The sequence below is a fragment of the Nilaparvata lugens genome, chromosome 7 (genome assembly GCF_014356525.2).
Source record: "Nilaparvata lugens isolate BPH chromosome 7, ASM1435652v1, whole genome shotgun sequence".
Taxonomy (NCBI): domain Eukaryota; kingdom Metazoa; phylum Arthropoda; class Insecta; order Hemiptera; family Delphacidae; genus Nilaparvata; species Nilaparvata lugens.
This window is the reverse complement of record NC_052510.1, coordinates 31,535,141-31,561,511: the sequence shown is the minus strand read 5'-3', so window position 1 is coordinate 31,561,511 and position 26,371 is coordinate 31,535,141. Positions and strand designations below refer to the sequence as shown.

General features: G+C 34.1%; 1 protein-coding gene across 2 annotated transcripts in view; it reads left to right on the top strand.

The window, feature by feature from the left end:
* The window catches only part of LOC111050723 (carbohydrate sulfotransferase 5), a 75,756-nt gene that overhangs the window by 25,449 nt on the left and 23,936 nt on the right, over window positions 1-26,371 (top strand). The window contains exon 1 of one of the 2 annotated variants that reach the window (XM_022337074.2): window positions 8,184-8,204. The exons of the other annotated variant lie outside the window; for it this stretch is intronic. The gene's annotated coding sequence lies outside the window, so the exon portion shown is untranslated. Of the gene's footprint in view, window positions 1-8,183; window positions 8,205-26,371 lie in introns of those variants that run through there. 2 annotated transcript variants of the gene reach the window in all.

Here is a 26,371-nt window from a genome sequence, read left to right as displayed (position 1 = left end):
TTTATGAAACACCCGTAATAAATTAATATAATGCTTTTAGAAAATGATTACTCCATTAATTATGATGTTAACTTTTATATAAATTGATATAATACTCTTAGGAAAGGAATAATTCAGATTGAAATGATGCTAACTTATATGATATTTTTTGTTTGGTTTGCAAAATCAAATTTAATTTTTCATATAGTAGCTCGACTAGTATTGTTGGAAACTTGTGCGCTAGCCAACATTTATTAATATTAATTTCATGGAAAAGAAAAACTTTCTTCTTTGTCTATTAAGATTTCTATCATAAAAATTTACTAAATTATTCGAAGCCTTAATGACATAAGAAAACAGAGTCTGAAAAAATATAAAATTATAAAATGTCATAACTCAATATGAACATAATCTTAAAAATTTCATTCCAATTTAAAGGCTATCTTCCTGACTTTCAGCAATACTCTACGATAATATATCTCCAGAAACAATAACTCAAATGTAACGTAACTGAAAACTTTCTATACTTCTTTAGAAAAAAATTATAAGTATCTTCCATCACTAATAAAATCAAAAGGATTATTCTCAATCAATATTATTAACTTGAAAAATAACAGGCTTTGTTGATAAAATCTTTTGATTGAAGTTTCAATTAATTAATTTCCCTAAATTATATTTTAACCTTATTTTACGTACCTTAGCGGTTATTTGAAGAAACAATTATTCGTACATGAAGAAGAAACACAATTAAACCTTTCAGGACATGGCACTACTAGAAAATTTAAACTTTAATAAAAAATAAAACTAGCTCCTACATTAACTAATGAAATAAACTTATAAACCTGCCCAAAAAGGGGGAAACATAATGACTACATCTTTACTCTCGTAGTGCTCCTAGCAAAAGTGTCCTCCGGAATGTAATCTGGTCTCTCGACTGGGGAATCCCCCCACTACTGTATTTAGAAACAGGTCTCCTATTGGGCGAAGGGAAGCAATTTGACCAATCGTCGCGTGGCTTCTAGAGCCTTTGGACCAAATAGTAACTGCAAAATCGGTAGTTTGTTATAATTTCAATGCTTGCTGTTTTCCAACTTATCGCACTTTATGTCGCGACAAGAAGGCTAAGTTTTAGAGATAATTCCATAATCTACATTCCTCGACGACTCGGAGCCACAATTTTTAAATATCTATCATGGGAAACTCGAAGTCATGGCCGTTCATAATAGAGAGAGAAAATAATTTATTTCGCTAACTCACTTACAATAATGGCTCTAGTCTATTGCGTATTAAATTTACTATTATAACTTGAGAAAAGGCCTGAATTAAAAGGGGTGCTCGGCACATTCTATAGATGAATTCAAAAGGAAGACTCTCCCATTGACAATTTATACCTACTGGAGCAGGTGTCCCATGTATTGTACACGTACAGCCTTGGCCTTTCCAATCAGGCTTGTTCTGCCTTTCATGTTATTTTATTTCTCTATAGCTATCACTTTATTCGCACACACTGTAGACCCAGTATCACCTTATGTAATACGTACTTGCCCTACCGGTTTGATTACATACATTATAAGCTTGTTGGTCGATATTGGTGGTTTTATTGAAGTACATCTTTAGAAGACTGTACTGTATTTGAATGGTTGAAATAAGTGATTTTGTCATGAATCAGTGAACACTTCTCGGCTTCAAGTTAATTTTTGATTAGCAATATGACAATCATCACACTTGGGTATCCAAGTGCATGGGTTCAGGATTCAGGTTACAACATGCAGTTATTTTTGTTCCATGTAATGCAAAACTTTTGTCTGTTAGTGAAGTAACCTTCTCATAATTAGGACTTTACACAGTTGATAGATCCAATATTCAATTTCAAATTACCCTCTTCAATAAATTAATTTCACTGAACTATGGTTCGTACAGTTTTCAATACAATTGAATTTGTATGTTTCAAGTACCCTTCAACAAAATGTTCTATAGTTAATTTCCTCTATACCATTTTATCAAAATTTCAGTTCATCGAGTTAAAACTTTATTATTTGGGGGAGTCCCAGAAGATGTCAAAATATCATGTGATAATTCAAAAAACTTGAATAAACAAAGTTTATTAAAATTTCATTTTTGTTCTCTGTAACTTTCTCATGACGTTTTCACTATCCTATCAACAATTTATTCTGTTTTAAAGACCCCCTTATTTTAAAGAAGAACTCTATAAATGCTATAGCTACAATAAACAAATTGAAGATTGGTAATTATGTATTTTCTAATAGAATGGAAATGCAAATTCATCTACTTTTTTGTTGCAGGTGAGGACAAGTGGCATACAGTAGGCTACATCCGAATGGTCGATCATTTATGGTCCAAGTTGAGAGTTTTTCGATTGGAAATGTTCCTTCCATTTTTCCAAAGATTCAGGTTGTATCCAAAATCATATTCACCACTCTCTTGAAACTCTTTCCCTGAAGTTTCTTCAATACCTCATTGAAGGTATTGTGTAATGAGGATATTAGGTTGCTCTTACTTTTATTAAAAACGCTTTGTAAAAAAATCAGTGCTTCTGTTACATTCAAGATAGCATGAAGATAGATTCTCTTTATGTGATGTAATCTATATTTACATTCTACCTCATTTTTCATAAGATGAGGTTCCATTTCCATTAGTTCGGATACCTTTGAACTCAATAATCATAAGTTGGATATGTCCGCTTTTAAATTTGGCCATTCCATAAGATTTATGTATCATTGAAAGCGCTACATCTTCTCTAAAAAGCAATGTCAATCCTCAGATTTGTATCTTTCCTTTCAACAAGTCTGCTTTCTCATTTAGTTTTCTCTCTCTCTCTCTCTCTCTCTCTCTCTCTCTCTCTCTCTCTCTCTCTCTCTCTCTCTCTCTCTCCTGTGAAATGGAGTTGGCCGCTTATCACGCACTTGTCTATGACTCGCGTACTGTTTTTCTTAGGACAAAACACTTGACGCGCTAATGGCTCAAGACTGACACTCAGGTGGAGAATCATTTCTGGTTCAACAACAATAAACAGGTCAATAATATCTTTCCTCCAGCACCATGAGACATGAATGTGACAACCCAACTATGGCCTTACAAATGTATTTATATAGTAGTATATAATATTATAGCTGTATGGCTTTTGCTATACCGTTGGTAAATAGTGCCACTGTGATTACGTGGTTGTGGATAAAAGAATTGAGGATCTGTGGCGGATGTTCCGTTAGCAGTGGGGTCGACTCTTCTCAGCTTTGTTCTTTCCGCATTCTTGGTTTCTGCAGTGTTGGTGTCCAGAATCCACACCACGGGTAATTGTGCAGAAAATTGGATGAAAGTAGACTGTTATTGGGTGTTGAACCGTAATGTGTCAGTCTCTGTCGACCGACTGACTCTATTTTTATCTATTTTCCCAAGAGTAACAATAGTTGGACAAAAATATGAACTGTAAGAAAACACAAGACACAAATTGGAAAGAATATAAATGGATGGATATGGGATGGATGAAGAGAAAAAGAGTTAAATTATGATTCCTTAGGTTTCTCAGTTAGGGCATTAGCACATTTCAACTTTCAAGGCAAAAAATTGAAACGGGATTATAGGATGAATTGCAATAGGTGTTAGATACCTTAATAAGAGTTCAGTTATGATTTTTCCCTCGCATACCACTCATAACCCAATGTATCTTGTCCCCTTGTTCAAGAGATGATAACCAATACAAATAAACCGTTAATGAATGCATCTGAGATTTTTCATCTCAGATTTTTCTTCCATTTGCGAGATAGTGAACTATTAATAATTGATAAATTTTCTAGTACAACTGTGTCCAAACTAATGCCATGAATGTTCAGCCATATTCATCATTACTCAATGATCTAGAGATAGTGAGTCAATTTGAAAAATAGTAAAATCAATATAATCATGAACATTATTTGTTGAAACATGTATTCACAGTATTGCATGAGTCATATTTTTCCCAAGTTTTTTCAATATTCTACAGTAAATTGTTGCCATTTTTGAGATAGTTTGAGAATCTAGACTCGAAATAATTTCAAGCTCTAGCACAAATTCTTCTTGCCGGCCTTCAAAAGAAGTGTCTTTTCAGCTCTGAAGAGGAAAAATCGTTTCAAATATGAGTACAGAGTAACTACAATATAACTACTCTGCAAAAACCGCCAACTATGTGAGAAATAATTATGAAAACATACTGGTTTCAACTTTACAATGAACGAGCATCATTTTCTGGAGCTCAGTTCTAATAGCTCCTTGACCGTGCTTAGAATTGGATAAAGTATTATTTTATCCATATTGAAATGGATGCGATCATCCGAACACGAATTTATATTGAGCTGATAGAGCTCAATGTAATATTAATAATACAATATTAGGTCTATATATTATAATAAAAATATGATAACTACATTTTAATTTTGAAATCGATGGAATATGTATATAAATATTGTCGAGTAAGTTTCAAGAAAAGTCAAAACTGAAAGGATCTGGATAATCTACTCTTCCATTTTCCCCAGGAATTATTCATTTCAATATCATTTTTGATATTTTATTATGTGTTTTTCTTACATTACTGTATGTCATGCTTGAAATTGTAGAATCTCTTCTCACACAAAATGATAACTATTTCATTTCAATGGAAAACTGACCGATTAATGTCTAATCAATTAACAAAAGACGTACTTTAATATTCGTTTTCGAAATACTTCAACAGTATCAATAATTGAAGTTCGAAAGGGTAATTTGATTGATTGAATCTCCTCGTAATGGGGGGGACACCTCCATTAGGACTGCAATGCCTTGATTTGCCGGTCAATTTTGTAGTATACTGACTACACTGAGGCCAAGCCCTCATCTTCACTGTGTCGATATATCGACAACATCGCTAACAACAAAATTGTCTGTGGGGACTCGCATTTGAAATGTGCTTGTCTATTAGTAATTCATGAATCTTTTCATGGTTGCTGTCAGCTGCTAAGTGAAATGAGGAGGCCCTTGTCATCACATTATTTTGCAAACATCGTCTTTGCACTCTGCCTGAAATTGAGTGGTTGCTATTCAATGGCTTTCTTGCCGGACTGCCAAACACGATAATTTTCGACGTTTTCAATAAGTCAAGTTTGATGTATCCTCTATATCCATATCACTCATCTTATTGGAGACCTGTCCCTGTGAGTATTTTCCTGAAATGCAATGTTAATGTGCGTGTCACAAACGGGTCAATGAATAGTTTATAAACCATCCATTTAATTAGATCTTGTGTAGATAGATGAAATGCTAGGTTTAATATAGAGTACTTATAACCACAGTTGGTTACATGGCGAATGCGCACGACTGGAATTTTATGACATATGCGCACAACTAAACGATTAATATATCTGGATATTTTATAGGATAATAGGAAGGGCCTCGTGTATCTGTACTATTCAGGTAGCAGGACTAACCGGAAGAAAATTATTCATAATACTCAGTACATCCGTCGAGTTTCGCCATTTTGCTCCTCATATTTAAATTTGCTAATTCTTAGGATATAACCTGAATTTTCAGAGTAAGACTGACTTTTTGAAAATTTGAAAGATGAATTCTAGGCTAATTTAATATTTTCTTTTGTAAATCCTGTTAGGAGCTATAGAGTAGGAATAATGTACAGAAATAAATAATATCATTCTTAATTATTAGGTACTTGTACTACTAACTAGTAATTACTTATTACGTTATTACTAATAGTTTTGTTTATATAAAAAAGATACTAATAATATTCTATAACAATTAAACAATCAAGTAGTCATATTGAAATAATTTGTTATAAAATATCACTCTTTTATAAGAAACTCATTACAATGCAATTTCCATAACGACTATTGATTTCCATCACACTTCTTCAAGGGTGTGGACTGGCTAATTGATCCACATATCAGGTGTTATAAATTATGGTTGATGCTGGTGTTACTACCGTCTTAGAACATGGAATGAGCCTGGGGTTTCCCGTTGAAGACCCAACATCCAATGCTCCAAGAGGACAATACAGAGGATCTTTATTTAGCTGGCGCTACTGTTCATGTACTAGTTTGGGTTTTTCTGATTGAATAGCTATTTCTCTCACTGTTCCATGTTACAAAACAGAGATACTATCTCTTATTATATTCGATCTTAAGGTTCTTCAACAGTTAACCCTTCAACTGTACAATAAATGTTTTAACAGTAACAATCCTTGAAATTATATATTATAATACTGTATAAATTTGTTTTTCTTAGAGTTAATTGCAAATCAACGACGTCTATAAAGCATGCTGCAGCAGTATGCCTTTATTGTAGCTGGAAAACCTTCTGCACTTTAGTTAGTGCAAAGTCAGAAAAGCTTGGGTCCTACGTGAAAGGGCAGAACTAGAAACTCTCTCGACATGTATTTACCAACTATTGCTCTTTTAGAATTGCAATTTCCATTACAGGGATTCCCATCCGATTTTTGTGGATAATAGAATCCGGAAGGGCGACAGTTACCTGAGTTGTAGCGTTTCATTCATTGTATGGGAATACTATGAATGAATGGAATCGATTACGATGCCGACAATGTGACTGGACTTCTCCATTCTTGTCGTGGTCGTGGGAGTCAGTTGATGTGAGATACGCGGCAAAACAACAACAAATTGACGGGAATTAATTTCCTGCTAGTTGAGGGGTCGGGGACGGGGACGACTGTTTCTGTTGCGCTTCTCATGATTTTTATCTTGGTCTCATTGTGTCGTCTACTCACTCCTGCGCCTGCGGCTCTTCACTCGTTTCTCATCCCATCTTTCTAATTGTCTGAAGACCTAATTTTGCCCAACCACAAACACAGGGCGCGGTCACTCTCTAGCAGTGTAACTGCTCACATTTCAAATCATGTATGTACTAGTAGTAGCAGTACGTAGAGGAAGATCGGTTTCAAATCCAAGTAATTAGTAGTAGAATAACAGGCTTGATTGTAGCTTTGAGTTGATTGAAGATTTCTTGGATATCCTCTATCGTTGGCTATATTCTATTGAAAGGAGAAAATACTGAACATTATATAATATAGAAAATTTATTAGGCACTTGGTCAAATCAAAAACCGCTCAAATATCAAAAGTTGAAATTTAAATTCAAAATCAGATTTCATGAATATTTTACTTTTAATAAAAAGTTGGCTAGCAAATGTTTGTAATATAGAAGGATGTTCTTTGTTGCAATACTTGGGAGTGAAATAATTTTGAGTTGAACATTTTTTTTCCCACAATCATTTGTCATGTAAAATTTGATCTTACAGAAGGTGTGAAAAATGTTCTTACAAAATGAGGTAAGGTGTGTGTCAGATATCAAATCACTTCATTATAAATTAATGTTCCATTCAATTACATGGTAACAAAAAAATTGTTCTTATAGCATAGAAATATTTAAGATTTCAAGAAATACAGAACGAGTGGATAAAATATAGCCTAATAAGACAGATGTTATTTTTCATTGATTTTATTGCCTTGTTCCATCATTATTCCTATTTGATTATGCTTACTTGTTTTTTGTAATAGGAGAAAGTAACCTAGGACCTTTTTAGGTAACTAATTTAGAATTCTTTAATGTTAGAACCAGAACCAGTTACAAGCTCGGTTGGCTATCACCTCATATATTTGTCTGGCTGTCAGTCTGTTTCTCCACTTTCATTGGATGTTCACATATCCTTTTTATCTGAATAACTGTTCTGTAATTGCTTAATATCCGTTTCTAATTAAAGTATTCAGTTTCAATTTCATTACAGGTTGTACCAGGTAACAAATCAATTCCGAATCAGGCCGGCTATGTTTTTATCATTCTATTTCTCACTAACAAGGTCATGAATACTATGGTTGTATCAAATGCACAGAAAGCAAATAGAGGCTTTAGACTCATTCAATTTGAACGTTGCCTTCGTCTCTTGACTCCCACATTTCTCGACAAACCAAACAATCGGAACGCATTTTGGAAATCGTGTCGGTGTCTTGTCGTCGTGTATTAAAACATGTATTTTCCTCCCTCTGCTTCAGTTGAATGAAATCATTTTACGGTGGTTAAATTTAATAGACTACCTGTAACGCGGAATTAATCATAAAACACTTTTCGAACACAGGTAATATTTAACCTGTACGTTATCTTTGATTCAACCAAGTCATTGGGGAATTCTTTCTTTCCAGATTCTATTTGCCATCCCCATAGTCAACATCACAGGTAATGCATTATCCATCCAATTATGTTCACCACACTTTTCAATCAAATTCAAAACAAGATATCTTTACTCTATGGTATGGTAACTACTTGAAATTAGCAAAACATCCAGTTTTACAGTTTTATCAATTCCATATGCATTTAGACTGCACAAACAAAATGGTTTTGAATAAAATGGGTGTTGAGGAGATGTAACAATTGCATAACTCGTCCAATCAGCCTGCAGCTAGTGATTATCACAGCGACGGCTAGTGATTAGTGAGCACTTATCTGGTCACTTTCACTTGAACTACATGTCCATGCTAACTTGCTTCGTGTCTCTTCGTCCATCAGGAAATCCTTGATCAAGGGACGCATCGATAGCAGGATGCTTGAACAAAGAGATTGGTGTACATCCTTAATAAGAATGTTGCTGTTTGCAAGCAGATTAGCTAAATGCATAAAATGAGAAAAATTCGTATGAGCAGACTCGGCTCTGAAAACTGCAGAACATGAAATATGGGGAATTATTGATGCCACAATCGGATTACAAATTTAAATCTTCACATTGCTAATGAAATCCTTTAAAATATTTTTTAGCTTTAGATACTAAAGTTGTCATTATATAAGTGTTAACAACAATAATAATAATAGTGTTATTAGAAACTTGGTGAAACATCGTAGCTTGTGATGATTGACTAAATAAAGGATAGTTTTGAACTTATTGTCATCAGGTTTTATTCTCATGTATTGAAGAACTTTGTGAGGACGGTTATTCAAAATAAACGTAACCTATTAAACGTTTGCTTACTTGGGGAATTATCCAATTCCCACTCTCCAAAAAGCCAAAACTGGTGTCAAATTCCTGAAGCGGTCAGTTTGTATTTAAATGCTTAACATATCTTAGGTTCAACGTCCCCTCGTCTAGATGTCTGCTGCAAACCTACACTGATCTTTCAATCTTATCATTATTTTTTCTGTCACTCATGAATCTGCCATTTTCAAAAAAGATTGTGTGTTGAGTTCTGTAAAGAATCATAAATTCACATATTTCGTACTTATTTATTTACTAGTAGTTCAGTGGACAGTAGACCTCGCGCATTTAAAAACCACAGCCTCCTTTAATACTGTCCATCAGAGTGAATTATGTCCTGTCCTGACGTGTCGGCGAGATATCGGTGTGTAAACAACTAATGGCTGTTTGGGTTGTTGTATCAACAATAATTATTAAAATTAATTATAATTATTAGCATTACAATGCTGATAATTTGTTGTGAACAACTATGATATTATCATCAAAAGCTTACCGAGTTGAAAGGAGAGAAAAGTCTGGAGAAAATGATAAGCTACTTTGAGTTATCAATATTGCATGCCTCATTGCTTGCAATTAAATGTCCACAAAACACTTGACTTTCCACAAAGATACATTGAGATATTAATTGCATGCGTCATTGCATGCAATTAATAATCCACTCGACAGCTGATTTATGATGAATAATATTCTAAAGTCCGATTTTTACGGTAATATTGGCGTTCGAAGAAGACTCCTTTTCCTTTTGTATTATCCTTAAAATGCAAAATTTCAAAAAAAAACTCATATAAGTCGACGCGAAATTCAAGAAGCCTGTCAAATTTTATGAAAATCTATTGCTGCGTTTCGCTGTAAATGCGGAACATATAAACATAAAGAGAAATGCAAAACCGTCGACTTGAATCTTAGACCTCACTTCGCTCGGTCAATAAACATTTTGAAACGAAAAAATTCAATTTAAATACAGTAGTGAACAAAACTGAAAAGTAAAAAACTGCAATCGTTGTCATATGAGCGCTTTTAATAAGACTGAATATCAGCTTCTACCTATACTAATTCTACTACCTATTTAACAGATTCAAGTCATTGAACGTAAAATTAGGAATGTCCGTTTATCACTTCCACCTGGCCAACAAAATTGATTTCAACAAGTTTTAATGCTTGACATTTTCTGATTGAAGTTTTATCATCTGTCAAATCCGGCTTCACAGAAAGTTTAATCCACTTTCCAATTGTTGCTGCCTCATTTTTTGCAGTGAGTAGAAGGAAAGTTGATTCAACCTCTTAACTTCTGCCTGAATGAGTTGCTGATACACATCGTTCTTTTTTAAATTAATTAGGTCATTCTTATCCTAATCGCATTTTTTCCAATTGAAACATGAAATGAAGTTGATACAGCTATCTCAACATGACATATTCATATATATGCAGTTTTAAAATATACGTAATGCGAAGTTTCTATTATCTATTGTAAAAAGTTAATAACGACGATGATTGGGATTGGTATACTGATTTAAAGAGACTGAAATTAGCTGCAATGCCTTTTCAATTTCTAGAGACTGGCTCTGATTTGACAGTCATAAATAACTGATGAAAATATTGATAACTGGTATCAGTTGCAATGCCAACTCGATTTTCAGAGAAGCAGAGGTCTACTTTGTAACCTCTATGGAATAGAGCACCTAGCCTGCGCTTAGGGTTATATATGTTGGTAATAATGTAACATACCCCCTCAACATGTAAAGCTACACTCGACAATCTATTGACAACAACGTGATAATCTCCAAGGCCAGGTTGTTTGCATCTCTTCCAAATGAATTAACCGAATTCCGCCTCCGATATGGGCCTACATTGCACTCACTGTGTATGGTGTATGTAGTAGGCTACTCTCTCAGTTATGTTCCCATTTGCATTATACTGAAACAGTATTGTTAGAACTACAGAGTCTCATTTCCATAGCTTGCACCCCTGCGCTCTCACAACCCCCCCCCCCCCCCCGAACAAAGAGACATGATTGTGCTCCATCCTTGTCTATTCATAGGCTATTTATTTTATAAAAAATCGATTTCTCTTTTTATATTCTGTTATCGAATTTTCTCAAGACCAACTAATCAAGGCTATGTATGCTTCAAATAACATCTTGCGTCAACAAATTTTTTTTTCTAAACCACTAAATAGACATCAGGGATAACTGGATGGCGGTAATAAAACCGCTTCATTTCTCAGGTTCACACAGTGAATTAACATTTTTGTAACTCTAGTACCCAGTTTTTATAATTTTTTCAATGCTTCTACAACTGTAGTAAATTCTTTATCAACTCTTGCATCACTCATCAAAATATCAGGAAATCAGCTTATACAATGTATTATTTTATAGCTGCTCTTTGCACTTGATCACCACTGTTCATTTCCAGTGTTCATTGATCATCACTGTTCACTTGAGTTGAATTTGTTAGGTGCTGCGTGCTGCGAGGCTTGTTACTTGCAGTTTCTTATTCGATCTATGTTATAAAATTATATTCATACATTGATCTAACGAAATCATGATAACATATGAATCGTTTCAAATGATAATTCAGTCTCGTATATTGATCGTTCAAAAGAATCGTATATTGATCGTAATAGATCAGTTTATATTGATCATTTGAAAAGGAATATCAGTGCAAATGGCTGTCTGATATAATATTCACAATTGGATCATCTATCTCATTGTAAGCGTGTTCACACACTGTTCCAAGAAGACTCAATGATGTTTGTATGAGGTATAATCCTCTTAGTAAATGATATCTACAGGTATAATCTAATGAATACATTCCATTCAATACACTCTCCAGTCATTTGTGATGATTCTCCACATTATTAAGCAAGAAATCCGCATCTCCTGGGGTAAACTTTCCTGCCAGTAAAAGATAACTTTTAACAGCATTACTCCTGCAATAATCAAGATTACACTTATTGATATCCATCTAGACGACCGTCATGCATGAATCGAGTCCAGCTGTGCCATTATTGTTCGAGTGTGAAGCACATGTAGTCTGTAGTGTCAAGGTGTTCCCTTATGTAAGTGTTGTAAGAACCTCTACTCTGGCTTCTCGGCTAGAAGCATCGATATTAATCCATAGCGTGATGTTTGTTTCTCCAGCCGCTGCCTGCACTTATTAGGCGCACGCAAATTCCCTGCGAATTGGCTTTAATGGGCCAGATAAACTTCGGCCCTGCTTTGGAATTAGTTTCTGTTCACCAAGTCCACGACTGTACAATCAGAAGGAGGAGGAAGAAGAAGAAGAAGAAGAAGAAGAAGAAGAAGAAGAGAAGAAGAAGAAGAAGAAGAAGAAGAGGAGTAAAAAAGAATTTGAGAAGAAAAGGAATAAGATGAAGAAGTAGAAGAACATTTCAGAGTTGTAACTGAGAATTTCCCTGTTAACCGAGTCGGTTTGAGTTTTCATTTGTAATCATACTTAAACATGAGTTTTGTAATCATATACAAAATTCAGTGTTGTGATTCACAACTTTGAGGTTGGTTTCAAGTTGCAATTATTTGTAATAATTTTCAAGCTCAGAATGAGTCCGTTGTTCGAGTGTTTGTTCGTTTTTGAAATATTCAACCACATTAGGTTAACTTCGAGGAACGCAATCATTTCCTATTTGATTAGTTTTCTTGGAAACGTTTGGATAATATTATTGTTTATGTTATGAGGAGGAGTAGGAGAAGAAGTTGAAGAAGAAGAAGATAAAGAAGATAAAGAAGAAGAAGAAATGAAAGAATAAGGCTGAAAAGCTTGGATAAAAAACTATGTGAGGGCAATAATTGTAAAAAGGGAAGGCCAGCAAGGGAAATAAGAAGTTTAATTCCCTACTTAATCTTGTAGAAAGTAAACTCTTTTCTATGAGAAACAACAATAATTAGCTTACTATAGCTTCCTTCAAAAGTTAAAAGATGAAAAGCTTGGATAAAAAACTATGTGAGGGCAATAATTGTAAAAAGGGAAGTTCAATTCCCTACTTAGTCTTGTAGAAAGTAAACTCTTTTCTATGAGAAACAACAATAATTAGCTTACTATAGCTTACTTCAAAAGTTAATGAAAGAATAAGGATGAAAAGCTGGGATAAAAAACTATGTGAGGGCAATAATTGTAAAAAGGGAAGGCCAGCAAGGGAAATAAGAAGTTCAATTCCCTACTTGTAGGGAACTTCCCGACTTTTAAATCTTGTAAAAAGTAAACTCTTCTATGAGAAAAAACAATAATTAGCTTATTATAGCTTACTTGAACGTTAGTTAATTTTTGTTTTGATTTTGGTTATTCACATGAATAAATAAATCTCAATCTCAATCTCTCTCTCGATCTAAATGTTTCCCATTTCACACAATTCTCAATTATCCCTTACACTTCTTTCTCCTTTCTCTTCAATCTCCGCTTGCTCACCCTCAGGCGAAATCCTTCTTGTCAATCATAATACAATCTTCTGCTTTCTCCACATTCGTTCTCGCCTTAGTTATAGAAGAATATGGTTTGTATTAAAGTACTATTTTTCTTGCATTCTCACCTCTTTCTCGCCCAGAGTTCGTGAAAGCTTGCGTGCCGTAGGAAAATCCTGTGCTATAATTCTATGTAGAAAGAAGTTGACGTGAGAGTTGGTGTGGATAAAACAGGTGCTACATTAGATTAATCTGACTTGTAAACTTTTTTAATAAGGTAGCTGAAGTAGAAAAATGTATTGCCCTTGGTTATTGAACGTCAGTGCATAGTGTAGGATCTCTTTATTATTATTTTCAGAGTCCAGTAGACAAGAAGTATTTCATGAGAATGATGCACATATAAGCTCTAGCTTGTTCCTAGCTAATGAAAGTGTTATCGTTATCGGCTACGGCAATTAGTCCAGCCAATATAGACATAAAAAAGGGGGTGTGCTTGCAATTTATATTGTAGTTCCTATTTTTTTAATATATTATTTGGGTACATAAGAGAAGTCCAGAACCAATTTCTTCATGCAAAATTTCCTTGTGCTAGATACAGGATGGCCCAAAAACCTCGTATTTTCGACTCATTTTCCAGTTTTCAGCTATTTCTGCCAAATCTCGTTATCGGACAGAAAAATTTGCTCCAGCCTTTTTTCTAGAATATGAAATTCTGAATAAAATGAGATCATTCGGATTTCTCCATCTCCAATGAGTACTGAGTTATGATTTTTCAAAAAATGAGTGAAATTTAAAGAAAAAATCAATTTTGATTAATTTTTAGTTTTTGATCAACAATATCTTCGGATTGTTACCATTTAGATGTATAATTCAAAATCCATCTGGGCGTATTTTTGTACTCTACAATCTAAGATCAGGTAGAGCGCTCTATCCCATACAGGTTTCCAGGTACACCTGACAACAATGCTCCTTGTATTGTGAAAAACACCTAATTTCCAGCTTCAACCATCATCACCAACTACATAGTCTTCACATTGATATTTCGCACAATGACATAAGTTCATAAGATTATGTTCTATGAGAATCACCCGTTTGATGCACTTCATTTCAGAATTTCCTAGTGGAGAGGCGCGCTTAAGGACACTTCAAGGGTCAAAATTTCAAACACTTATAACTCCTGACACAATGCTCAGATTTCATAGTGCTACACTTCATTCTTCTAAAAAGTATCCAATTGCACTTAGATACTTTTAACTGACCGAAACCAACACATCTTTCTTTGACTCCACTGTCCACCGGTTGAGGAGACCCCATTCTTTACTAACTTGTTTTGATTTTCTGGATATCCTGAAGTAAATATCCTTATCCTCCACGGATTTGAATTAATGTCACAACATTACAATAAGTGCTGTTCAAGCTGAAACGAATTCGGCCAACCAAAACTCAGCCAATGGGGAAGGAGAAATTTTGTCGTAGTGATGGCATCCATTTGCAATCGAACTACAAAACATTCTAGCCAATGGATGAGCAGCGATCTCGTCACAGCCAATGAGAATCAAGAAGCAAAGTCTTACAACAACCAATCACAAGCTAGCCAATGAGAAAGCAGCAATTATGTTTTCATGGCGATAGCCTCATTGAGTTAGAAAGAATTCAACGAATTATCTGCTTGCTAATCGGATATAAGATATTTCGTCTTCACGACTATAGCCAATGTCATTCCAATACATTTCCAACCAATTACAAGCTAATCAATGTGTTTTAAAGTGTAACCTGATTGATGGTATCAGTAATACGAGAATAACGACTGGATTAACAGTGAATAAACTATGGAGATATAACTTTGAAAGCTTTATTGTGAAAATAGTGCTATACTATCTACAATTTTGTTAATGTATGAGTATAATGTATATAGTTTTTCTGTGTACTGTTTGCTTTTCGCATAAGTTATAATTTCAGTAATGTCCTATTTTGAAAACTTCAGTTTCATGGTTCTCGTGTCTTATGTCTCCCCATGTTTTTTCGATAGTTTATACCAAATCATATTTGAAAGAGGAATATTTTTAGGCGAAATCTAAAAAAAAAATTTAAATGTAGGCGAGGGGGGGGATTTGCCGCAGGATATAGGCGCCCACACTGCTCTGAACATTGGCTATTCATTGATCCTCGATAGTCAGTTAGCGGTCTATTAGTTGCAGGTTAGTGCACTTGCACTATGCAATTTGCATTCACCTCCACAGTTGCAATAGAGGCGGCCCTGCGGCCTGAAAACCATGAACCATGACCACTAGACCCTGCATTTACAGTCCACTATGGGCCTACCTCATAAATACATCCACCCAATACAGATAGATGTAATATACATGTTTTATAGATGACATGTGATACAAACTAGCTCATCAGTCCAGATACAGCCTCTTATAGGATTTGGTTCACAAAATAGGTTAGCTATACTATACTGTGGCCTAATTTCATAAGTACGGTAACCCCTTCACCGTTAATTTCCCTCTGTTATGCATCAATGAAGTTTGCGTTGGAAATTGAGATTCAGCCCTACGGGAGTGTAGGCCTATGTTGGTTTCCTCAATTATTTCCAATAATTCTATAATACAATATGCTGACACCTCAAACCGCTTAGGGTCCTATTCCCCAGTCTGAACGATAAATAATAAATATACTCACTTTTACGGATATGGAAGTCAGTGTAAAGATGTGATCGCATGTCTATAGGATAATTGACTGTACAAGAAATGACCGCGAAATTGAAATGTACCAAATAAGAGAAAACTGATTATGCAGTTCTGATTCTGCCCTAGTTAAGATAGGTCTTAGTTGATGCGCAGATTCAAGCTTCTAGACAGTATAGTTTTTTGTTGTTGTTTTTTTAGTGAAGTACTACAGAATTACAGTGAACTCACGCAACTCATGTAGAATAGGCTCCGAAACTATGAAAATTGTTAAATTATTTAAATTGGCATCATTATAGCAAGTACTTTTACCAAAAATATTTTCCATTTTTTTATTTCCTCTAACACTGCAAGAATGACTGGTAACGACTTTTAAATTGTTCCTCATCTTCATTTCGTTCAGATATTTTCCAAAGTCTAGTTCATATTTTTGAAACGCATTGAATGTTAGTCAGCTAAATTTGTCAAATATTGTAAATTATTCTATAAAACTGTAAAACTATTAACATCATGTATTGCAATAAGGTTTCTATTACTGCCCTGCATGCGATTCTTTCTACTAATAACACTATATTTTAGACAGAAAAACATAAGTAAAGTCATCCTTATTAAATGAACAGACAGAGATCTATGTGAGGTTCAAACTTAGAAATACTGTACTTGAAACGATGTAACACTTCTCTCACATTGTAAAATAATGTACGAGTTGAATGCAAAGAACCTATTTCTTGATAGTTGAGGATATTGATTCTCATATAATATTCTATTTTTACTTTCCTTGCCCTATTACCATAGGTGAGGAAAGTATTGCTTTCCAAAAAAAATTAAGGTACCCTAATTTCAGGGTTTCTATATGTCCCCTGAGTCCAAAAAAAAAGATTTTTGGGTGTTGGTCTGTGTGTGTGTGTATGTCTGTGAACACGATAACTCCATTCCTGACTTGAAATTTTAAACTTAAGGTCCTTATACCATGAGAATTCGACAATAAGGAATTCAATAAAATTCAATCCAAAATGGCGAATAATTACTAAAAAACCATGTTTTACATGTTTTTTCTCGAAAACGGCTCCAACGATTTTCTTCAAATTCATACCATGGATAGCTATTTATAAGCCCTATCAACTGACATGAGTCTCATTTCTGGGAAAATTGCAGGAGCTCCATAATATTCTTCAGAAAAATGGCAGATCATTACTAAAAAACCATGTTTTCCACGATTTTCCCAAAAATGACCGATTTTTTTCAAATTCATACCCTGTATAGTTATTTATCAGCTCTATCATCTGGCATGAGTCTTTTTCTTGGGAAACTAATGGGGGGTTCATCCCATCCTTGAGAAATGGACTTTGTAACCTCCTTCTCGTGCATGAGGTAGGTAGAGCAGTTTATAAAAAGAACACATAGTTGAGATATTTCTTCTGTAGAACAGCTGTTTTGACGACTTTTAAAAAAATCATCGAATTTTAAATAAATTTACACAAAGGAAAAATTACTCTGAAAACAATTATAAATACACATAGATACAGTAGTCTGGTCGTAGTTTCAAATATATGTTGCCGCCAATCGTCATTATGTTATTCCCCTGAATTATTCTCCCATTTAAGAATGAGGCTTACAGTTCAATGAGCTAGGAAAGTTGTGTGAGTGTACCACACCAGATTTTTTAGATTATTTATTTGACTATTAGTGATGGATAGGGGCACATTCCATCCTGAAATCAGCTTAATCTTTCATAATGAGATTCACAATTGTCAGTATTCCTCACAAATAATATCAATGATTCCCATTCATTCAATGCTGACAGCTCGAAGTGAATCTTATTATATTACCTTTGACAAAAAAATAAGGAAAAACGACGTGATGTTTCGGCTCGCGACGACATAGGTACTTGTAACAAAAAGCGCGTGCACCTCAAGTCTATCAATTTCATATCACCTGAGGACCTCAAAATGGGAAACAATGTATGACAGATTCGTGCGAAACGAATCTACTGTTATTGGCAACACACGTCCTAGGATAACAGCTTGTTGTTTGAGAGCGGACTTTGCCTAAAAAGTAGTCCGCCGCTGACTTCTTCTCCTCCTTGTCGACCTTGGAGATGCGCCGAAGACTGTTTTCTTATCATCTATCAGCTTGTGCCTCATCCTGCGTGCCACTTGCGAATTGAATGTGTGTATCGTCTTCACTAATGCTATTAGCAATTTTCATAAATTGTAAGAGTATCGTACTAGAATGAGGAAAACCGTAGTACCGGTATCCTTAATCTTCATGATGAAGTTTTAGTTTTTATTTCACAGGATATTCCTAGAATTGATCCCAATCGAATCAGGTTTTTTTATATTTCTGGAGAAACCGTAGTTCTTTTATCAAGTCAAAACTATTTTTAAAGTCATCACATTAATTTAGCTCTATTATCTGATATCAATTCAACAACTTTTCATTTGCGATCCTTTCTCTGGGAAATTCTGCCTTTGTATTGCAGAAATTATCTATTCATAAATTATTCGATTTGTTTTAGAAAGAGTTACAACAAATCATTCTTGACATTTTTTCGTGAAAGTTACAGCGATATATATATGCATATGCATTCATAGCCCAGACAGAAGAGCAGTACTTCCCTGTGCTGTACAGAGGTGCAAGACTTGATGTTCGAAGGGCATTCATGTCACAACCCCAGGTTGCTCCCGCAAGTTTGCTGATGATATTTAGCCTTGTCTTCAGTTTATCTCTCAACCCCTGCAGATGTCGATATGTAAGGGATCCATCAAGTCTGACTCGTAGGTAACGGGGAGCTTCCTGATGAGATATTCTTTTGCCACATAACCTGAGATCAATTGTTTTTTTTTTTTTTTTTTTTTTTGCTTGCTGGTTACTGAGATGGAATATTGTTGAGACAGTTTTGGACGGGTTTGGCTTCAAGAACCACTGCTGGAAGTATTCTGCCATTATCTCTAAATCCTCATCCAACACAATTTGGAGCTGTTCAAAATTTCGTCTTTGAGAAACAAGCCCAATGTCATCGGCATAAATAAACTTGCGTGATTGAGTAAAAGACAGGTCTGCAGTGTAAACATTGAACAAAATGGTCGAAAGAACCGTCCCTTGAGGTAAACCATTTTGTAATCTTCTTATAGTGCTAAGTTTACCATAAAGAGACACTCTGTATGTACGGTCTCTCAATATAGCTCCAAAGAGATTGACGATTGCCTTGCATTTCAGGATCCTTGCTAACTTCAGAAGAAGATCAGATCTCCACACTGTGTCATATGCTGCACTAAGGTCCAGAAATACGGCTCCTGATTTGAGGTTTCTCTCAAACCCATGCTCAATGTAAGTTGTGAGCCCCAATACTTGATCCTCACACCTCCTACCCTCCCTGAAACCAGCCTGCTCCTCTGGCAAACATTCATCCATTCTGCTCCCGACTCTTGTCAACAGGACTCGTTCAAAAAGTTTGTACACAACTGACAAAAGGGCTATTGGTCTATAGCTTTTTGGGTCTCTTTGATCTTTTCCTTGCTTCAATACTGCTACGACCTTTGTTTGTTTCCAGGATTTGGGGTGCTCAGCTCTAACCATTACTTCAGAAAAATACTTTGAGAGCCACGTTATAGCTTTTGGTCCCAAATTCTTGATAAACTCAGGCAAAACTTTTCAAATTCTTTTGAAAATATCTCCCATATCTTCTATATAAGAAGAGTTGTCTTCTATATCTAGATTAGTTTTGATAACAATGCACAATGTTGCCTTTGGGTCTCTGATGATCTACTGTACAATTTTAGTGATTTGAAGACTAATTATACCTTAGCAAAACTCTATTACTATTTGTACACGATTTATCAAACCAAACTTATAATTATATTATTTCAGACAGAATTGAAGAAATCAATATTCCAAAAACTGGCCAAGATGCAAACACTTTTTTCAATGGGGGAAAAAAGTACTTTTTCCCCTCATACTTTTTTGAAATATGAGGGAACTTCCGTAAGTTATGTTCACTCCCCATAAACGTATTTTTAATATTCAAAAACATTGAAATCTTTTCTAAGAAATGTATCCCATAGGTTGTTACTTATATTAAGAGCAGTTTCGATAACTATGGACAATGGTGCTTTAGTAATTAGGGGGCTTCTGATGATGTACTGTAGAATTTCAGTCTTCTGAAGATTAATAATTTCAGCAAAACTCTATTTCTGTTTGTACATGATTTCATGAAATTAAACCCATAATAATTTTTGACAGAATAAATTGAAGTAATCTTATCCCCCAAACTGGCCAAGATTCAAAAACTTTTTTCACTGAAAACCATAGGAGAACTTCCGTAATGTTCGTAGAAAACCAAGAAGGTCGACACAGAAAACTCGTAGGGAGTTGCCGCTCTTATAATTTATTTAATTACACTTTCTCGGCGTCTACGTTCACAAACACATTCTTGGATGTGGAAGAAGGAGACTACGACGGAGAAGGAGAAGGAGACTAACAATCGAATAAGAAAGAAGTGAGCTAGAATGGTGGTTGGTGGTTGTGACAGTGAACCTGTAAGTGGGCCACTTTTAGGTGGAGGGTGGAGGAGCAGAGCAGTAGGTAATGTAAACCTTGGCCGTATCAAGTCGCAATGCGGTTTTTGATTGCGGGCAAAGACAACCGACCACCCCTCACACACACACTACACCCCACATGAAAAGCACATACACACATTCTCACTAATAAACACACAAACACATTTTGAAGACGACTTGATATTTACTCATCCTTCATGTGCCCACTTTATCGTCTGTTATCTTAATTCATTTGTGAGACACAATATTATTTAGGGTGGAGAGATACAAGTCACACTCATACTCAAACATTCATGTTTGATTCAAAAAAATCAGAGTTCTTTTATTTTTAATTAAAAAAATATGTATTTCAATTTAATTAATTATTATTACAACGAACTCATAAATAATATAAATAACTGCATTCCCAAAAGCCCACAAATAAAACCATTACAATAAATTGCATTAAAAATATTTATTTTCGTGCATATGTAAAGAAATTTATTCATTCATTCCTCTAACAAAGTATCTATCTATTACTTCTAATTAGGAGACAAGAAACAGGCGAAACCTGTCTCTCACTCACTAAGCCTCAAATCTGCTACAGTTTGGAAAAATAAATTCAAATTCACAATATTTGAATAAATATTAAATAGAAAGAAATAAAAATAGTCAAAATTCTTTACATACTTTGAATGTGTTGAATACACATTAATATTTTGGAACTTCATTGTAATTGAAAAACACGAACTAATAATATAGATAATTGAAATAAAGTGGAATTTACAACAGAATCATTGTTTTACAATTGCTTCATATGAATCGAGGTAAAGTCCTAAACTAGTAAGTGTTGACTCTCCAAGTGCTATCTCTCAATGATATATCGTGAACATGATGGCATGATGGGCTGTAGGTATGTGTTAGCTTACTATAATAGTGATGTTCGTCATCTCTTCAGAGTTCAGAACCAGATAAGTGAGAATACGCGTGAAATGATGTAGTAGTGAATGGTAGTCTACGTGCAACAATTTGGAAACGAGAGAACTGAAAACTAGAAGTTAGAACAGCAGACATCTTCTTTTGCAGCTAGTTGACCTGCGTATTGAATATTTTTTATCTTCAATCAATCAATCAATAATTTTATTCAATTCAACACAATATACATAAAAGAAATCAAAATTCAAAAAATCACAATCAAAAATAAATTTCTAATAAAATACAAAAACAGGCTTTATGGTGGCTTCATCTTAATACTGTAACTTCTATATTTGACTTGTTATTCCTTAGACTATATTTTGTATCCTCACATCATAGTAGTGCTGATTATTTTCATGCATTTCATAATTAATATAATAAGATTGGAAAGTGAGCAGCTTAATACATGGTAACGTGACAGGTTGATTTACCACGCAAATGTATTGAAAACCAATCCTGCAAACAGTTTCATGATTACTTTGGCTCATTCATTTCTGTAAATAGAATTAGACAGTGATGTTGAGAACATGCCACTTCATTTTTCAGTCAAATTTAAGGATTAATCAGTTGAATGATCTATCAATCAAGCTTTTTAACAGGTCCCAAAATTGCATTTATGAAGTTTTGAAAAATTCTTCAATAATCCAATTTTTTCAGTAAGCATTGAACCTGAAAGATGAATCCATTTCGTAGAAGAAATCTATATTAAGCCACCTCGTACTAAACCACCTTATATTCAGTGTTGTTTTAATTACTTCACCTTTGATGAAAACTCATCCCACTCAGCGATTCAACTTGAAGTGAACTTGGTTGGAGTTTCAGTGTAAAATTCCAGTGTAATTATTACGCTACTCTGTCAAATTTTGTACCTAGCAATGAATTGTATCTTTTATATATTTTTGACGCTTATTGTATTTATGATACATTTCGAATGCAGGTCTTTGAATACTTTTCTCTGAATTCTGCTCTCACATTGTCAAATCTAAATTTGACAATCACCACTTTGAGGTAATGACAATACGCCAATTACATATATAAGAAACACGTCATTGAATACTTTATAAAATATGAATCCCCATTAAAGTCAATAATCATAATTATAATTCAATGCCCACTGCTAACATACTCGTTTATGTTACATATCACACCAATATTGAATGTTCAAGGAGGCAGTTCATTTATATAAGTACTAAAATAATATTAAGCGAGCAATTTCTGTATTCATCTGGTTATTTTTATATATGGTTATTCATGTTTAACGGATCTCGAAAACGGCTCTAACGATTTTCACGAAATTTGGAACATAGTAGGTTCATGATATAAAGATTCGATTGCACTAGGTCTCATTCTTTGGAAAACTCGCTGAACGACATTAAAATGATAATATTCATCCTTGGAAAACAGATGATAATTTTGTCGTCTCTTGATAACAGAAGATGCGTGTGCCTGTGTGGGAGAGAGACAGAATTATTTCCAGCTGTGTAATCATAATTAATCAGCAAGAAATTTTATCTAGCTAGACTTGATCAACATAATCTGATTTGTTGACAAGACATAATAATCCTCCTAAACTAGAGTATATTATCATAATTTTCAAAGTTGATCATTATTTGACAATTTTAGGTGATTAGTGAGTGTTATTTTGTTATTCAATTTGGTTTGTACATAATCTAAATTAGAATTTTATTGTTTTCAAATATTTGAACAGAAAATTGAACCTGAATTCATGTGTATAGAACATAACCTACTTTTTGGACTATTTATAGTGTATAAATCAAAATTCGGGGAAGAAACAGTTTTGGGCTGTGCCTGTTAGTCCTTCCCCAATAATTTTAAAGAATTGTGTTTGGTTTATCTAAAGTCAATAAATAAATAACGAGCGAAGCTCGGTGCCCCGATATTAAGTACTAAAATAATAAACCGTATTCTGGACCACTTACTCACAGACTCTAAAATTAGTAAAACAATTGAACTAGATAAAAAAACTTATGAGGCTCAAGATGTCTGCTCAAACTATTGAATGCAATGGCATTTCTTCAGCTACCAGCCTATTACATGGGAAACCATAGATGGCTATAATTTCTTTCCTTTTCATTCTACTCAGCACACCCCACCAAGAAGCATGTGTTTTGTATTTTCATTTGAAATTGGTCTATTTTGACTTCTATTGTGTTTGTATTGAATTTAATTGAAAAATGGAATTTTTAAAATATTACCTTACGCTGAAATTCCAACCCATTTTTTATCTATTGCTTTTATCTTATTAATAATGAATTGAAAATAGTTATTTGTGCAACTAGTGTGCAAAGTGACAGTTTGCTGCACCGAAAGAAACGTTCACGCCCGAGCCGTAGGCGAGGGCGGAATGGTTTCTTGAGTGCAGCAGAGGAACTTTGCGCACGTATTTCACATTAAATTTTTCCTACAGTTACCATTGAATGTAAAAAATAGGTAATTGAAGGTAATAATGTCTTCTGTCATAATTCATCAAATTTTTTTGAGCGTTATATTGTGGCACTTGAATTGCTGATTATGAAGTATTGCAATCATTACACACAGAAATGTTCAGAAGTTAATAGAAATGACAATAGACGTGATATTTCAGAGTTATCCAGGAGTCAATTATTTTTATCCCATCTACAAAAAATCATAAATTAGTACTATAATGAAGATTATAATAACAAAATAATATGATTGATGTTAGAAAATAATTCCTTTCTACATAGGTATGAAATAATATAGTTTCACTCATTTTACTTTAGATCTAGTATTTACAGGGTTTTCTAACTTAGCTTTTTCGGAGAGTAAAAGTGGAATTCAAATATTCTTCTTTCTTGAATGTTAATTTTTTTCTTCAATTATTAGTCAATTTTATGAGCTACCGCTACTGCCTACTATTGTGTCTCAATTCCACAATCACATTCAACACTATCCACATCCATTTTTTACACAAATTATTACGAAAATCAAATAAGAAACAACAAATTTGCATTCAAAATACGCGCCAACAGCTGATTTGAATGATGGAAGTATGAAGAACCGACAGGCGCGCGACCTAGCGGAAAAAATCGTAACTACGTTCGTTCCATCTTTCCAACTATCTAAAAACAATTTCCAGAAATTATTTTAGGTTTACGGTCTCAAATTACGAAAAAATGCTCAAAGTAGCCTAAAAATATCAATAAAAATAACATGGACACCAGAGAATTCTGATTGTAGTTTTTTTATTCACATGGATATCAATGAACAGTAATTATTTAACCTCAAAATTCAAATTTCATAATGTGTATTTGCTAGAGTACATTTCTCATTGCTTGCAGTTGCAATAATAATTATCAATAGAAAAGAAACATTATTTATTATTAAATGATGAGAAGTAATTATTAAATTATGATTTACATGAACATTATTCTTATTTTGGATTTCTAGAATGAGATTTTATTATAAATGTAGCCATTGAAATGATTCTCATCCAAACACAGTCATTCTAACCAACTTAATTTTGGCTTTCGCTTACCATTCATCCATATAGCCCACTAACTATTTTGTGTTCCCATGTTGCGAATCTGGAGTACGCAAAGTAATCACTTTGCGCACTAGTGCGGAAAAGTGATTCTTTGCGTTCTGTAATCAGTGCAGGAATGGTCACTTTTCAAGGTAACTGTAGGAAAAAGTTTTATTTTTGTGTCCCAATGTAAACGAAACTCGTAAATAGAATTGTATTCGAGAAAACCATTTAACCCTAATGTTTGACTCATCATCATGATGCTGCAGATTAAAAACGGTACCTTGCAGCATAATTGAACCAACCGGAAGTGCAGTGATCGTGACCTTGTTTCCAGGTCGTAGGAGCCAACCGCATCCACCAACCGCATAAATTTCTCAATTAAATAAAACTCACGAACAAATTGAAAAAAGTTCAATTATCTCTGCAAATTCAACTTTACTATCCTGTACAGCGACTACTATACCGTGATGATTGTATCAGAGCTTAATTTATTATTCAACATAGAAAATTAACTAATACATTGTCCTTGGTTCAAAATAGCCAGGTAATCCTTCCTCAGAAAGATCCAGGTCATGCTGAGTGAGCCAAGTTTTTATTCACTTTGTGTAATTGATTACACTAATTACACCTACAATTTGTAAATTAATTTCTCATCTCCAGGTTTTCCTCATTCTTTGTCTTCTACTCGCCATATTCAGTGCTTATATTGGAAAAGGAAAGGAAATTAGGTACCGTAGTCATGAAGTTTGTGAATGCAGATTCAAATTTGTTTCTTGTTTTCAAACTTACCTATGTTTTTAGGAAATTATTTAAAATTATTTAGGTATCACAGTATGATCAAGCTGCTGTAAAAGAGTTGGCTCTCAAATTTAACAACTATGGGCGATAACCGCAGGTTTCATTTCTTTTACATCTTGTCATGACACTGAATTTTTCTGAAAATAATTTCACTAATGCTAACAAGAATGTTTAGTGAAACAGTATCAATGTACGAAACATTATTAAAAACAAATAGTATTTCATCACATCTGTGGTATTTTTTCAGTAATTATGAATGCATTTTAATTTCAAGATTCAAGGATCAATCCAATCTTTATTCTAGTATAAAATTGATGTTTTACTTTTTGATAAAACCACTTGAAAAGTTTGTTTTCAATATTCTAAATTTGACATTATTTAAATGTATTCAAATATCGTTCTTTGTGAATTCTCTGACATTTATTGGAATAATACTCAAGTTGAAAAACCTCATTTT